The sequence below is a fragment of the Oncorhynchus masou genome, chromosome 18, assembly GCF_036934945.1.
Source record: "Oncorhynchus masou masou isolate Uvic2021 chromosome 18, UVic_Omas_1.1, whole genome shotgun sequence".
NCBI classification, from domain to species: domain Eukaryota; kingdom Metazoa; phylum Chordata; class Actinopteri; order Salmoniformes; family Salmonidae; genus Oncorhynchus; species Oncorhynchus masou.
The window spans coordinates 33,950,462-33,963,923 of record NC_088229.1 but is presented as its reverse complement, the minus strand read 5'-3'; the positions used below and the strand labels follow the sequence as shown (position 1 = coordinate 33,963,923).

Genomic DNA, 13,462 nt, shown 5'->3' with positions numbered 1-13,462 from the left:
GCTGATCTTCTCTGGGTCCGGCTCTATTCCAGCTGCACTGATTTTGTGTCCCAAGAACAAGACCTCTGATTGTGCAAAAGTGCATTTTTCATTGAGTGTCGTCCGGCCAGTCTTCTGGAGTCGAGTCAGAACTGCTGTGAGCCTTACATCATGTTCTGCCCTGTCCCTTCCGCACACGAGCACATCGTCCACGTGGACTATGACGCCACTCAGCCCAACCAACAGCTGGGACATGCGTCTTTGGAAATGCTCAGGACCGGAAGCGATTCCAAATGGAAAAACATTAAAACAGTAACGGCCAATCGGTGTTATAGACGTTGTGAGTGCCCTACTCTCTGATGACAGCGGTATCTGCCAGGAACCTGAGCGGGCATCCAGCTTTGTGAAGACTTGTGAGCCATCCAACTGAGCCAGTGACTACTCAACAGATGGTAAGATGTGTCTCTCTCTGCAGAGTGTCTCATTCAATTTAGTCATGTCCACACAGATCCTTATTTCCCCATTGGCTTTTGGGACTACCACCATCCCTGCACACCAGAGACTCTTCCTTTACTCTGGCCAATAAAGGGATAGGCACCCGGCGGGGGGTGGTAAGGGCATAGGGGACAGCATCCTCTTTCAGGCGGATTTTGTAGTTACCTTCTATCCTTCCTAGACCAGAAAACACTTTTGGGAATTTCTTTTTGAAAACCTCACCTGGGTCCTCCAGTTCGCTCACTCTCTCAATGAGTTGCAATGCTTCAATTGCTGACGGCCCCAGCAACGGTCTGGCTAGAGAGTCAGTGACGAAGACAGGCTGGATGGCACTTTTGTCTTTACTCAACAGTTTAATCACCAAGTGCCCTACCACTGGTAAAATGTTATTACTGGGCCCATACAGTTCTTTGTTTGTAGAGAGCAAAGGGGCCATCTCTGCTATAGCTATACAGCCTAGTTAGGGATAGCTGTCACTGCTGCCCCAGTGTCTAGTTTAAATGACACAACCTGCCCATTGAGTTTAATGTCTGAATGCCAGCCAGTATTGTTTCCCTTTACTTCTCCCAGAAAGATGCTGTCCTGCTGTACCTCCTCTGAAACCTCATGCATTTGCTTTAATCGACAGACAGCTGCTGAAAAGTCTCCTCTCCTGTGACATTTCCTGCATTCCGCATCCTTTGCTGGGCAATCTTTCCATCTGTGGAAAGGGGATTTCCCACATTTGCAAAAAACACTTGAACTAGCTACTGGTGCTGTCTGTGGTTGTTTTCTCCACATCTGTCTCTGTTCTGTGTTCCCCTCTGTTGTTTTAGCTCTGTATGAGAATGCATGTATTTCCCTACTCTCTTCGTTCTGCAAGGAGCTGCTGTCTTTTTACTGTCTCACTCTGCCTAACCTGGTTTACAGCTTTGGACCAGGTAAACTGGGAATCCAACTGTAACTTTTCAGAAAGTGATATGTTTCTTATTCCGACTACAATCAGATCACGGATCAGCTCTTCCCTGAGCGCGCCAAACTGACAATGGTCTGCTAGTTTGTGAACAGCTGTGATAAAACTGTCAGTGGTTTCACCCTGCTCCTGTTTGCGCATATTAAACCTAGCTCTTTCAAAAGAGTCTTTAATGGCACTGTAGTTAAGTTTCTCTTCCTCGGTCAACGTTGAAGCATTTAAAATATCCTCGGCTTCATCACCCATAGAGTAGATCAGTGTATTAACTTGAAATGCCTAATTTTTCACGTTTAAGCCTGATGCTACCCTGTACCTTTCAAAGCGCCTGATCCATTTCGGCCAGTTTTGAATGTCCATACAAACAAAATTCTCCGGGGGACTAATGCGAAATCTGTCAGCACTAGCCACTGGCCTGTCCGTGTTTGCGCCAGAGCCCGTTGAACTTGGAGTCGCAAACCCTGAAATCCCGCCAGCTTCTTCCTCTTGCAACATGTTGCTTAGCAGTAACTTAGTCCTTGCTCATTAGCTAGCACAATAATGATATGCACTGTTTTATCTCCAACACTGTGCCCTCCCTGCTTTGAAACAGCCTGAATGTATGATTTACTTGGTACGTCCTTCACGTTTATGTGAATTTTAAAACCACTTCTGACACCATGTAGTATGATCTAAAATAACCCCCAAGGGACATCCTACTACACACATGAGCAGCATTGCCCCAATAACCACTGAAGTAATGAGCCAGCAAATACTGTCTGGGAAAAGTCCACTCTGATCCAAGACTGAAGTCGTGTACAGCAGTAAAGGTCGACCAATAGCAACAATGGCAGATTCCCACTAAGACTTCGAATGACAAATAAAATACATATAATTTTCAAGCAAAGGTCACTCAAATCTATATAGGCAGTCAGGTTTAGATGTTCCCTACCTCTACCATTTGACACAACACTTATTCTCTGCCCCAAATGGCACCCTATTACATATAGTCCATTACTCTTGACCAGTCATATAGGTCCTGGTTAAAAGTAGCAATATAAAAGGGAATAAAGAGCCCCATGGGTCACAGTCTTAGTATAGCTTTCGTTCTCCTCAAGCCGTTGGACATGAAACGTCTTGTTGCGGCAGCGTTAGCGGTGTTATTAAGTGAGGTGCGTGACGTACCGGCGTGTAGCTGTGCACGATGCTGTTGAGGTTGACTGAGGCCAGGCTCTGGTCAGAGAGGCTGTTATTGAGGCTGCTCCTGGGGCTGTCGCTGTCCTCCTGCTCCGTCTTGTACAACACTACCTGGAACAAAGATGGTGGTTGTTAATATCCCCAACTGGAACAAAGATGGCCAATGTTTATATCACTTGCTGGAATAACAGACCTGCCAAGTTTGAAGAATTGTTATGAGTACCACTTCAGCGCGGCGGGGGCACCCACACTGCTCAAATCAAAGGCAAATGCACTTTTTTGGCCTAATATTGATGTTGGCAGAAGACTTATGGGTACGTGGTCATTTTCTGCTCTTCAGTAGCTAACTAGAAATACATTTAAATGTACAAATCAGGGTTCTCCCTAGGATTTTCTGACAAAGTGGTGCTGGTCTAAGGTTGGGTATGGGGAGGTACGGAGGGGGTCAGTCAACTCCCCCCTCAGGAGGATGGAGCATTTTGCATTTGAAAAACCTGTAAATGCCATTTCTAAAAACCTAGAGTCTAAAAGGGATACTTTGGGATTTATCTACTTCCCAGAGTCAGATGAACACATGGATACCATTTGTGTGTCTCTGTGTACAGTAGGAAGGAAGATAGAGGTGGTTTTGCGAGCCAATTCTAACTAGCGTTAGCAAAATGACTGGAAGTCTATGGGTTTCTGCTATCATGCTATTTCCAGTCATTGCACTAAAGCTAGTTAGCAATTTCTCTAGCGCTAGTTAGCAACTTCTTTCACACTACATGCAGAGACATGAACATGGTATCCATGAGTTCATCTGACTCTGGGGAAGTCCCTAAGTATCCATTGAAATTATAGCAAACAATGTAGCCAACACAGAAGTATTCTGTTTGATTCTACATTAAATTGAGGTGGTCTCTATGAAACTTTCAAATGTTTCTAAGTTAAACTTAGGGGAAATGATTATTCTCATTAACAGGTTTCTTAATAATGTGGATAGTCTAGTGAAAAAGTAAACTGTCTTCATTTTGTTAGGGGAGTAAATGCTGACTAATTCAATTACTGGATGCACTGGATGTAGTAGTCTAGTTAACAGTAGGCTATTTGGAATATGAAACAACTGAACTAGGCCTATATGAGCTTGTTTCAGATCTCCATCCCTGACATAATGCATCAAGTTAGATCTGACTACTAGGCTACCATTTATTCAACATGCCTTGTTGTCATTGGTAAACTAACTATTATCACATCATTAGCAGCCTACTGTTGACATTTAGATACAGATCGTGAACTGATTAACCCTTAAAAAGCCTTTGGGGAGGGGTTCTACGAAGCTAACATATGGGATTATTTTAAGATGGTCATACCATGGATCATTTAGGTATTGGATTTAGAATTTTAGGACCCCTGTAGGTATAATTCATTGATCAAATAATTTGGCCTTTACTGCTATAGCCCATAGAAATGCATTGAATAACACAATCAAATGGCAAAACAGACATTCAAAAATGAAACAATAAGGAATAAGGTTTTGAAGTGTCGTTCCAATATCTAGAAGATAAGAAGGCTAATAAATTATCCCCACAAAAATTGACATATTTAATCCCATTTTTTTGCTGGCACAAAACTACTTCCATACTTCCCTTCACTTTTTAAACCGGTACCGGGTTACCTTGAGATGAGTTCCGTGACGCTTGTATCTGTCGTAGAACACTATCGTGTTCGTGAGTCTCCCCTTTCCATAGTGGGGTCAACAGAAGTTGGCACATCAGTGGAAACAACTTCAAACGAGTCCCGTGGGGCTTGTGGGGTTCGTGGAACAAACAGAGAAAACCAACGTGTAGGCCAAACAGTTCGCCCACTACAAATGTTTTCCTGAGAAGAGCAAATTTAGGGATGTCTCTTGGACTGACAACGCAGGTGCGGAAGGCCGACACTAGCGACATAGATTGCGACGCAGCCCATATACAGTGGGGCAAAAAAGTATTTAGTCAGCCCCCAATTGTGCAAGTTCTCCCACTTAAAAAGATGAGAGGCCTGTAATTTTCATCATAGGTACACCTCAACAATGACAGACAAAATTAGGGAAAAAAATCCAGATAATCACATTGTAGGATTTTTTATGAATTTATTTGCAAATTATGGTGGAAAATAAGTGTTTGATCACCTACAAACAAGCAAGATTTCTGGCTCTCACAGACCTGTAACTTCTTCTTTAAGAGGCTCCTCTGTCCTCCACTCGTTACCTGTATTAATAGCACCTGTTTGAACTTGTTATCAGTATAAAAGACACCTGTCCACAACCTCAAACAGTCACATTCCAAACTCCACTATGGCCAAGACCAAAGAACTGTCAAAGGACACCAGAAACAAAATTGTAGACCGGCACCAGGCTGGGAAGACTGAATCTGCAATAGGTAAGCAGCTTGGTTTGAAGAAATCAACTGTGGGAGCATTTATTAGGAAATGGAAGACATACAAGACCACTGATAATCTCCCTCGATCTGGGGCTCCACGCAAGATCTCACCCCGTGGGGTCAAAATTATCACAAGAACGGTGAGCAACAATCCCAGAACCACAAGGGGGACCTAGTGATTGACCTGCAGAGAGCTGGGACCAAAGTAACTAAGCCTACCATCAGTAACACACTACGCCGCCAGGGACTCAAATCCTGTATATATAAAATTACAAACATATATATCTCTAGCACAAACAGACAGCTTTTAAAGGGGATTTCTTTAAATGTTAATTAGATCGTCAATCGACCCTATGGGGTTAATTAACATAGGCCTACTACTGTAATAGTTTATCATAACTTTCTGTGAAGGACGGTATTAGCGTAACATCTCTGTATGCCTTGTCTGTTTCCATTTACGCAACGCCGCACGTTTCCTTGCTCGTCAATGCACTCGTGCCTACTACCGCTGTGGAGATCATAGCATGTGCGGGCAACAAAGTGTTCTTGCTTAGTTGACTAAACGCTGTAGCTAACTACCTTTGTCGTAATAATGATGTAGCTAAGGAGCTAACTACAAAATAACACGTAGGGAAAATGTATTTGGCAAACAGCTCGTTCTCCATTTTCCCTACCCCTTTTCCTCACCGTTGGTATCAAAGGAAAAAGTGGAGCGCTACCAGAAGGAGGAAAATAGTAGGCTATTACAACTATAGAGATTCTCTCCTCGCCACAATGTGCCAACTAGAAACCTATTTTTTGCCTATTTTAAGGTAGTTTTTCGTACCAGAATATGTTGACTTCAAATTGTTTGCGGGTTGGCAGGTTGGTAATAAAGATGGGCGCCATTAATATCACTACCTTGAACAAAGATGACCAGTGTTACAATATTGCCCCAGAGGTGTATGGGTTTGCATGTCATTACGACAGACAACTACCTTGTTCGTCACAGTGTTGATTGCCAGAGTGGGAGAGGCATCTCCGTACATGATACAGTCCATTCGCAGGGACTCCGATTCCAGGCTGTAGGGGGTGGAGGCCTGGAGAATAGGACAGAGTAATATAAGGGAGGGATGGGAGAGGGCTGTCTCTTGGTCTCTCTCTACAGCAGTGGTGGAAACAGTACCCAATTGTCATACTTGAGTAAAAGTAAAGATAACTTAATAGAAAATTACTCAAGTGAAAGTCAACCAGTGAAATACCATTTGAGTAAAAGTATTTGGTTTTAAATATCAAATGTAATTGCTAAAATATACTTAAATATCAAAAGTAAAAGTATAAATCATTTAAAATTCCTTACATAAAGTAAACAAGACGGCACTATTTTCTTGTTTTTTAGCCAGGGGAACACTCCAACACTCAGACATAATTTACAAACAAAGCATGTGTGTTTAGTGAGCCTGCCAGATCAGCGGCAGTAAGGATGACCAGGGATGTTCTCTTGATAAATGTGAATTTGACAATTTTCCTGTCCTGCTAAGCATTCAAAATATAACAAGTACTTTTGGTTGTCAGGAAAATGTATGGAATAAAAAGTACATTATTTTCTTTAGGAATGTATCGAAGTAAAACTTGTCAAAAATATAAATAGTAAAGTACAGATAAGTACTTTACAGTTTTTGGGGTTAAGTATTTTTTACTTAAGTACTTTACAACACTGCTCCACAGAACATTGATGGGATAGATAGCATATAATATTGAGCTGGTATAGTCTACAGTAAACCATAACATAATATTAATCATTATTACAGACACAAAATGTATCTTTCACCATTTTGTCTACCCTCACTTGCCTGGCTCCCAAAACTGCTTACTGAAAGAGGATTGGTTTGCAACAATACAACTTTAATTTATGATAAACTCCAAAAGAGGGGAGAGAGTTGCAAGATCCATGACAGAGGTCTGTGTATTTGGGAAGAATGGCTTGATTCAAGAGTGTATGAGGAGAGATGAATTAGTCCTCCTGTATGCCTACAAGAAAGAATAGTTGGTGCCTCGGCCCTAACAACATTTTACTTGCTATTTGACCACTTTATATACTACAGAAGAACAGTTAGATGGACTACTCACCTTACAGACAAACAATGGCTATGATATGTGCATCAAAAACAGAAATACCTTACTACACAAGTATTCAGACACTTTGCTATGAGACTCGAAATTGAGCTCAGGTGCATCCTGTTTCCATTGATCATCCTTGAGATGTTTCTACAACTTGATTGGAGTCCACCTGTGGTAAATTCAATTGATTGGACATGATTTGGGAAGGCACACACCTGTCTATACAAGGTCCCACAGTTGACAGTGCATGTCAGAGCAAAAAAAAAGCCACGAGGTCGAAGGAATTGTTCAAAGAGCTCCATGACAGGATAGTGTCAAGGCACAGATCTGGGGAAGAGTAGCCTAAAAATGTCTGCAGCATTGAAGGTCCTCAAGAATACAGTGGCCTCTATCATTCTAAAATGGAAGAACTTTGGAACCACCAAGACTCTTCCTAGAGCTGGCAACCTTGCCAAATTGAGCAATTGGGGGAGAAGGTCCTTGGTCAGGGAGGTGACCAAGAAGCCGATGGTCACTCTGACAGAGCTCCAGTGTTCCTCTGTGGAGATTGGAAAACCTTCCAGAAGGACTACCATCTCTGCAGCACTCTACCAATCAGGCCTTTATGGTAGTGGCCAGATGGAAACCACTCCTCAGTAAAAGGCACATGACAGCCCGTTTGGAGTTTACCAAAAGCCACCTTAAGACTCTCAGACCATGAGAATGAAGATTCTCTGGTCTGATGAAACCAAGAGTGAACTCTTTGGCCTGAATGCCGCTGGCACCATCCCTACGGTGAAGCATGTGAGACCTGGGAGACCAGTCAAGTTGAGGGAAAAAACTAACAGAGCAAAATACAGAGAGATCTTTGATGAAAACCTGCTTCAGAGCATTCAGGACTTCAGACTGGGGCGACGGTTCACCTTCCAACAGGTCAACAACCCTAAGCACACAGCCAAGACAACGCAGGATTGGCTCGGGACAAGTCTGAATGTCCTTGAGTCGTCCATCCAGGGCCCGGACCTGAACTGGATCAAACATTTCTGGAGAGACCTATAAATAGCTGTGTAGCGACGCTCCCCATCCAACCTGACAGAGATTGAGAGGATTTGCAGAGAAGATTGGGATAAAATCCCCAAACACAGATGTGCCAAGCATCATACCCAAGAAGACTCAAGGCTGTAATCGCTACCAAAGGTGCTCCAACAAAGTACTGAGTAAAGGGTCTGAATACTTATGTAAATGTAATATTACATTTTTTGTTTGCAAAAATGTCTACAAATCTGTTTTTTGTTTTGTCATTATGGGGTATTGTGTGTAGATTGAGGGGAAAAAAATAAGGATGTAATGTAACAAAATGTGGAAAAAGACATGGGGTCTGAATACTTTCCAAATGCACTATACTGCATTGAAAACCACATACTAAAATGCTTTGTCTGTTGCCAATAGATCTAGAGAACTAATATGGAGCACACTCTTTTGACAGTGAAAGACGGCTATATTTCTGTGAGCCAATCTGACAACTCTTGCAAATCTGCCAGCAATGCAACCAAAGCGTACTAAAAGGGTCATAGGGCTTACGCGTAATAAAAAATGACTAGGTTCTGAATTAATGTTTGTGATAAAAAAGAAACCCAGAAGAAAATATGTTTAACGGAAGCCTAGGGCCTTGTGTGTTAATTAACTGGAAAAGAAGCCTAGAATACTCTACCTCTTTTCTCTCCACTCCCTCTCGCTCTTCCTCTCTCTCTTGTTCTCTTCCTTCCTGCTCTTTCCCCTTTCCATTCTCTCTCCCTCTCGTTCACTCTTTTGCTTTCTTTCCCCCTTCCTGTCGCTCTCACCCTCTCCCTTCCGTTCTTCCCCTCCCTCTCTCTTCTGCTTGCCCCCCCCCCTCTTCTCATTGGGCTGTGATGATTGTGCACTTTGGCGCTCTATGCCTGCTTTGTTTCCGTGGTGATGGGTAGGGCAGTGGTAGATGCGAAGGGGGAGAGAAGGCTTGCTGCTGCTCAGGGCTCAGTGAGCTGCAGCGCCGTGTTCATTCAGGCACTCAGGTCACTGAATGCCAGTGGTATAGTGCTAATTCTATAGGGGCAGAAGAGACGTGATTTTTCACAGCATGATATCACCATCTCAAAGTAGATAGGTGATAACTGTTGGCCGAAATGAGACAGGATCATGAGACGTTTTACATTAAGCATAGATTGCAAAACTCATTGTCCATACACGGTAGCCAAGAATTTGTTTAGGAATTTGTTACATTTATATTGATCTGACGAGGAACAATTGATTATAGTCTCTTATATACACTGAACAAAAATCTAAATGCAAAATGTAAAGTATTGGTCCCATGTTTCATGAGCTGAAATAAAATAGCTTCTTGATATAAAATAGCTTCTTGACACCTGTCAGGTGGATGGATTATCTTGGCAAATGCGAAATGCTCACTAACAGCGATGTAAACAAATGTGCGCACATCATTTGAGAGGAATAAGCTTTTTGTGCATATGGAACATTTCTGGGATATTTTATTTCAGCTCATGAAACATGGGACCAACACTTTAGTAGTTGCGTTTATAGTTTTGTTCAATATACAGTACCAGTCAAAAGTTCATTCCAGAGTGTTTCTTTATTTTTACTATTATCTACATTCTAGAATAATAGTGAAGATGTCAAAACTATGGAATAACACATATGGAATCATATAGCAACCAAAAAAAGTGTTAAATAAATCAAAATATATTTTATATTTGAGATTGTTCAAAGTAGCCACCTTTTGCCTTGATGACCGCTTTGCACACTCTTGGCATTCTCAACCAGCTTTGAGATAGTCACCTGGAATACATTTCAATTAACAGGTGTGCCTTGTTAAAAGGTCATTTGTGGAATTTCTTTCCTTCTTAATGTATTTGAGCCAATCAGTTGTGTTGTGACAAGGTAGGGGTGGTATACAGAAGATAGCCCTATTTGGTAAAAAAAAAAACACATTATGGCAAGAAGAGCTGAAATAAGCAAAGAGAAACAACAGTCCATCATTACTTTAAGACATGGAAGTCAGTTAATTCGGAAAATTTCAAGAACTTTGAAAGTTTATTCAAGTGCTGTCGCAAAAACCATCAAACACTATGATGAAACTGGCTCTCATGAGGACTGCCACAGGAATGGAAGACCCAGAGTTACCTCTGCTACAGAGGATAAGTTCATTAGAATTAACTGCACCTCAGATTGCAGCCCAAATAAATGCTTCAGAGTTCAAGTAACAGACACATCTCAACATCAACTGTTCAGAGGAGACTTCATGAATAAGGTCTTCATGGTCGAATTGCTGCAAAGAAACCACTACTAAAGGATGCCAATAATAAGAAGAGAGTTGCTTGGGCCAAGAAACACGAGCAATGGACATTTGACTGGTGGAAATCTGTATGATGGTGTGGGGTGCTTTTCTGATGACACTGTTGGATATTTATTTAGAATTCAATGCACTTAACCAGCATGGCTACCACAGCATTCTGCAGTGATACGCCATCCCATCTGGTTTGCGCTTAGTGGGACATTAATTTGTTTTTCAACAGGACAATGACCCAACACCCCTCTAGGCTGTGTAAGGGCTATTTGACCAAGAAAGAGAGTGATGGATTGCTGCATCAGATGACCTGGCCTCCACAATCAACTGATCTCAACCAAATATAGATGGTTTGGGATGAGTTGGACCGCAGAGTGAAGGAAAAGCAGCCAACAAGTGCTCAGCATATGTGGGAACTCCTTCAAGACTGTAGGAAGAGCATTCCAGGTGAAGCTGGTTGAGAGAATGCCAAGAATGTGCAAAGCGGTCATCAAGGCAAAGGGTGACTACTTTTAAGAATTTGTTTTAACACTTTTTTGGTTAATACATGATTCCATGTGTTATTCATAGTTTTGATGTCTTCACTATTATTCTACGATGTAGAAAATAGTCAAAAAAATAAAAAATAATAACCTTGAATGAGTTGGTGTGTCCAAACTTTTGACTGGTAGTGTATATATGCTACATTTGTGCAAGCCGCAGATGACAGTTAACAGGACCAGTGTAAATTGTATGTCAGCCCATGTGAGGAAAATTCAGCGGTGTCGGAAGCTGTTGCTTTCGCCCTGACTCCTGATGACCGGTCTTTTGGGATCACCTGGTCCACTCTAATTTGAAATCCAGTACTCACCATTTCTCCAGAGCGCGGCCTCTTCTTTGGTCTGGTGGGCAGTGTGTCCTCTTTAGGGTTGGTGTCTATAGCCCAGTAGGACCCCTGGAAACCAAAACAAACAAGATATTAACACTACCCACTGGGTAGAAACTGGTTGAATCAATGTTGTATTTACATGGAAAATACATTGGATTTGAAAAAAGTCATCAAATGTTGTTTTGAGGGTGAAATCGGCGACAGGGTTTCATGTGAATATTATAAAATCTGCATAAAAATAATATTTTCCCAACAGAGATGTGTTTCCATCAAATTGATTGGTTGTGGATAATAGGCTTTGTGTGATGATGTAGTGCACCTAAATATAACTTTTGTTGTTAAATTCATGTATCGAATAATGAATACAAGTTAAATAGGTTTGCAGCCATTTTCAACTCTACTGATGGTTTTGTCACAAAAACAATGTGTGCGTTACATAGCGAATGTGCCCACTCTGGTCTTGTCATGTGCACTCTAGCCAACAGCTGGCAGATACTGTATACAATGCGGGTAGGCTAGCCTACATGATGACATTATTATGGATTATTTTTGTCAAACGGCAGTCAAGAATCGATCATCATGTCACCAGAATAAGACCATCTATATTTATTGGAAAGAGCCTCAAGCTCATCACTGTGCACTTTCACCACCATGTGAAGTTCATCATTTATTTCATCTGTTGAGTAAATAACTGCATGCTTTCCAAGTCATCACATTATCGCGGGACCACACAACATATATCATCGTGTGACTTCAAGTTTAATTTGATATGATGGTTATATCAATATTTGCATAAATGCGTTTCCACCGCCATCTCTCACATAATGAATTTAATCAACACAAAACGATCCCACCTTGTCTAGTGTATTTTGTTAGTCGATATTTGGTAAATTTACAGACAAAGTTTCCATCAGGCCTCTAGTTACATTTTATATGTTCTTTACTCACATAAAAAGATTGGACCTGTTTACAGTAACCAAATTTCAATGCTTTCTACCTTTATATTACTCCAACTACCCCAATTCTTGTTCTTAAGTAAAAAAACTAAACAGTATAAAAATAGATGACACCATTAAAACCAATTAGGGTTCAGAACATTAAAGCCAATTATCTCAGAATCATCTTTTTGCTGATAGAGCCTTATAGTCCAAGCACTCAATATGTGGAATTTGTAGCTATAAAACATCAGCTCTCCAATGTTATATCCAGCACAGAAAAAAAATAGGCTGGGCAGCACCTCCTACTGGAGCAGTGATCTACGTACAGCTACCCTTTGGTATCTTATCCAGGGTTTCTACCAAGCCCAGCCCTGCTTAGCTTTGATATTTGTCACTGACTATTACCAACGTGCTATCGTGAAAATTACTATCAAAAAAATCACTATCAAAAGTCACGCCAAAGGATAGGTTTCGTTCTGCCCCTGAACAAGGCAGTTAACCCACTGATCCCCGGTAGGCTGTCATTGTAAATAAGAATTTGTTCTTAACTGACTTGCCTAGTTAAATAAAGGTTACATTTAAAAAAATCACTTGTACAGTATTCACATTCCTTTTCCAAATTTTGTTGTGTTAGTCTGAATTCAAAATGGATTACATTTAAATTTTGTATCACTCTCCTATACACAATACCCCATAAAGTCAAAGTGGATTTATTTTATTATTATTATTATTTTTTACAATTTAATAAAAACTGAGATGTCTCGAGTAAACAAGTATTCAACCCCTTTGTTATGGCAAGCCTAAATACATCCAGGAATAACAATTTGCTTAACAAGTCACATAATAAGTTGCATGGACTCATTCTGTGTGCAATAATAGTGTTTGACATGATTTTTGAATGACTACCTCATCTCTGTACCCCACACATGCAATTATCTATAAAGGTCCCTCAGCCGAGCAGTGAATTTAAAACACAGATTCAACCACAAAGACCAGGGAGGCTTTCCAATGCCTCGCAAAGGAGGGTACCTATTGGTAAATGGGTAAACATAAAGAAAGCAGACATGGTGAAGTAATTAATTGCACTTTGGATGGTGTATCAATACACCCAGTCACTACAAAGATACAGGCTGGAGAGGAAGGAAATTGCTCAGGGATTTCACCATGAGGCCAATGGTGATTTTAAAACAGTTACAGAGTTTAATGGCTGTGATAAGAGAAAACTTAGAATGGATCAAC

The 13,462-nt window shown here is 41.2% G+C and overlaps 1 pseudogene; it reads right to left on the bottom strand.

Annotated features, from left to right (window-relative positions):
* LOC135504450 (forkhead box protein J3-like) overlaps window positions 1-13,462 on the bottom strand; it is a 100,712-nt pseudogene that overhangs the window by 22,931 nt on the left and 64,319 nt on the right.